Source organism: Bubalus kerabau, chromosome 1 (genome assembly GCF_029407905.1).
Source record: "Bubalus kerabau isolate K-KA32 ecotype Philippines breed swamp buffalo chromosome 1, PCC_UOA_SB_1v2, whole genome shotgun sequence".
Classification (NCBI taxonomy): Eukaryota; Metazoa; Chordata; class Mammalia; order Artiodactyla; family Bovidae; genus Bubalus; species Bubalus kerabau.
Genome location: NC_073624.1, coordinates 10,479,411 through 10,483,548, shown reverse-complemented (window position 1 = coordinate 10,483,548; position 4,138 = coordinate 10,479,411).

Below are 4,138 nucleotides of genomic sequence, written 5' to 3'. Positions count from 1 at the left end.
CACACCCCTTCATGATGCAGCCTGTGATGGCTGCTGGCGTGGGTCACATGGTCCGTCCACTTGGCCTGGGCACAGGAGCAGTGGGCATGTTCCTTTCGGGGATGGAGCAGCCGTGTACCCACCCTGTGTGGGCATGGCCCAGAGCCTGCTCACATTTCCTGGTTCCTTTTGCTTTAAAAGATTAAACAGTCTTGCACCCAGGGGCACTTTTTATCATGCACCTACCTGACCATGCACTGCTCCAGGCTGTCTCCACTCCGGGGCCTCGGTTGGACTGAAGTCCCTCTGTGGGGCCATGGTGCCTTGGAGGGCATGGCTGAGAGCCTTGAAACCTGAGTTCTAGCTTCAGCTCCCTCCCCTATGGGCTGTGGGAACTTAAAAGTGAGTTTTGGCCTCTTTTTATACCTCAGTTTCCCTGTTTTGTTTTGTTTTTTAAAGAGTTATTGAATCACATCAGCATTGTTTTGGGACTGTGTGTTCCTATTTAAAAACAAAACAGTGCTGAATTCAAATGTTTCAGAAAGTCTGGGATAAACAAATTTGAATGTCTTTTTTTGCAGGACTTGTCAGAGGTTTTAGTTTGCTAGCATGCGTTGTGCTTTTGGGTGGGGAAGGTAGAAGTATGTAATATATTTCAAACTTATTTGATCACAGGCCTCTTTTAAGGGTCATCACCCTTTTCTATCTCACAGGCTGATCTGTGGGTCACTCTTTGGGGATAAAGCCAGCTCTAACCTACTGGCTTCTTTAAAGCAGGGCTTTCTTTACAGCCCCCTCCCTGGTATCCAGACTGGTGGCCCTGTCACTTCCCCTGGAGCCCTGCTACCTCTCAAACCCCCCATTAGCCCAGCACTATTCTGTCTTCTTAGTCTTACCGAGCTTGGGATTCTCTCTTCTGCTCCAGGGACATGGTTAGGGCTGGGGCCACAGCCCTGAGTCACAATGCTTTTCTGCCTTTTCCTAACTCTGTGACCTTGGCCAGTCCCTTGACTTCTGTGAGCCTCAGTTTCTTCATCTATAAAATGGGAATCATTACACTCACTTAAAAGAGAGGCTTTTGGAGCTAAACAAGATAGGCCCTGTGAAGGGCAGAGCACAGACAGTACTTGGTGTTAGCTTTCTCCTCCGCCCAGACATGGGCTGTGTGTGTACCTGAGCGGTGGTGGGGTGTTACTCCTTAACTTCTATTACTTTGAGGGAAAAAGTCATGAGTCTGTCTCCTCTCCCAGGGGCCCGCCAGCAGGGCTCCTGGCAGAGGGCTTCACAGCTGCCTCCAGGAGCCGGGAACCTGAGGCAGCTCCCTACCTGGAGGGCCTGGCCTCCTCCCTATGTGGCAGCTTCAACGAGAGCCCTGACTCTGGCACCAGTGAAGCCCCTGATGATACCAGCGACTCATCATTGGTGGTGAGATGGGGGTGGGAGGCCTGGGCCAGCCCTGGGATCCCGCCCAAGCCTCCAGACAGGGCTGAGCCTCTCACACCAGGGAAGGGAGCCCAGGTCCTCTGCAGACTTAGCCAGCATATTGGGCTGCCCATGGAGGGGCGGGGACTCTGCAGGGCCGGCCCAGGGGGGCTGAAGATCTGGCTATGACAAGATGGAAGTAGGCATTTCGCTCCTGGTGAATCACCAACGGGCTCCGGCTGCCAAAATCTCTCAGTTCACAGAGGCTGGGATGTTGGGTGTGGTGCCCAGAGCAAGAGTGAGACTGGCCCTGGGCCCTGCCCTGGTCACACACTGCTCAGCCCCATAACCAGCCCTGGCATAAATCTCCAAAGATCAGAGGAAAGAGAGCAGGCTGGGGGGCCTGGCAAGGGCGGGGCGGGGGGCGGGGGGGTTGGGCGGCCATTTAGCCGGGAAAAGAGGAGACTCAGGGGAACTTCCTGGGACATTCAAACCTCAAAGGTCTGTTCTGGGCCACAAGAGGCAAACTATCCATGAGAACATAAGGAAAAGTGAGAAGATTCAGAATAAAACATCCCAGCCTGTGGGCAGTGTCTTGGAAAGTCTTACCACCCCTCTCTGAGGTAGAGACTTTTATGGCCCTGCCTTGGGGCAGGAAATCTGAGTCTCAGAGAAGAGAATCGTATTACTTGAGGCCATGCATCTGGGAAGCAGTGGGGCTAGATTTTGAACACACCTACTTCTATGGGGACTCTGGAATGTCTCTGGGGTGGGGCCCCTATACCAAGGCCCTGCTATTACCTGGAGTCTGACTGCCCTGGGTATGAGTCTCCTCCCCATTTCTCAGCTGTGTGACTTTGGGCAAAGTCTTAGCGCCAGTGGACGTACCTACTGCACAAGGTCGATTGAAGATCCCAACACAGTCTTGAGTATACAGCAGGTGCTCTTTCAATGTCAGTTCCTCTCCCTTCCATCTACCCATCTCACGCGGGGAGTGCAGGCCCTGGGCTCTCTCTTTTTGGATTCCAAACAGACTTTCTCCTCCCCTTCTCTGGCAGGACTGGGACACTGTTGAGAGACGGGAGGAGGCCCCCAGTGGGGACAACTTCACCGTGATGATCCCACGGAAGTCTCAGGAGGTGCCAAGGGCTGACGGTGCCCGCAAGGCTCCTCCTCTCCTCACCCAGTCCCCAGTGGGAGGAGGAGACACTGCAGGCCAGAAAAAGGAGGGTAAGTACCTTTTGCCAGGCCAGGTCGGTCCTTAGGACCACAGGTGTGGTGATGGCCCGGGAACTTGGAGCCAGATGGCCAGGTTTCTGGTCACATGGGCCCCTGGGTACATCTTATTTTGACAGCTTAGATCAATAACAGTAACAGTTCCCATATAATTATGGAGCAGACATAATGTGCCATGCAACTTGCTTTAAATACATCATCTCACAACTGGTGGGTCAGGATCTTCCGGTTGCAAGTGACAGAAACTGACTGAGTGAACGTCTAGGGGAATGACTTCAGGTTTGGCTGGATCCAGGTGTTCAGACAGCATCAGAAATCTGGTCTCTGCTCTGCTTACTTCTGTGTTGGCTTCATTCTCAGCCAGATCCTCCCCTGATGATGACATGCTGAGCTGCAGCAGTGGCAGGCTATATCCTACCTAATTTCCAACTCCCACAGTAAAAGGGTACAGTCTTCCCTATTGATGTAGCTGTGGTCCCAGGAAGGGTTCTCCCTGGACCCAGCATGGTTCTTGTGCCCAAACTGGTGACCAGGGATGGGATCGGCCCCCTGTGCAAACCTCATGGTCTGAGAGTCAGGGAGAGGAGATGGCCTGGAGGATATTAAGGTGATGTTTCCAGAGAAAAACAAAAGATGCTGGTCAGACCAAGCCCACTGATGCCTGTGAAGCTGGTCAACCCAGGACGCTGGGCCCTCCATCACTACTGCACTGTGTTGCTTCCGGGCCTGTGTCTTCAGCATCACGAGGATTCGGAAATGTGAGATGGGGCACCCATGTCCTAACCCCACGGGGCAGTCTGGGCTTCCCATGGCTCCTGTAGCATTCAGACATCAAACACATGAGCACTAATTGTGTGTAAGACCTTATGCTAGACACCTTGGGTGTTCAGGGGGAGATAGACATCGTCTCTGTCCCAGAAAGCTCATCATTCAGTAAAGCAAACAGACAGGAGATCAGAAGCCCAGGACACAGGAAGAGCAGAAACAGCTGCAGGGACAAAGGCAGAGCAGAAAGAGCTTCATTCCAGCCGGGGAAGCACTCAGAGGAACGCCTTCTGGATGTGGCGCCCTAGTTGAGGAAACTGCTGAGTACAGTCTAGGAGTGTGACGAGGGAGTATCCTGGTATGCACAGCTTCAGCAAAGAGGGGGGTGTATAGTTGGGCCGAACCATGCAGGCCTCGAATCGAGCCAAGGGGTTTGGACTTTCTTCTTCTCTCTGTCTTTTTTTAAAGTGTCTCTACGTCCTTCTTTCTTTTTTCTTTCTTTTTTATTTATCTGACTGTGTCGGGTCTTAGTTGCAGCACGTGGGTTCTTCATTGCATTGTCACGCAGGATCTTTCATTGCGGCACACGGACTCTGGTTGTGGCAAGCAGCTTCAGGAGTTGCGGCATGCAAGCTTAGTTACTCCAAGGCATGTGGGATGTCAGTTGCCTGAGCAGGGATTGATCCCCCATCCCCTGCATTGAAAGGCAGATTCTTAACCATTGGATCACCAGAAA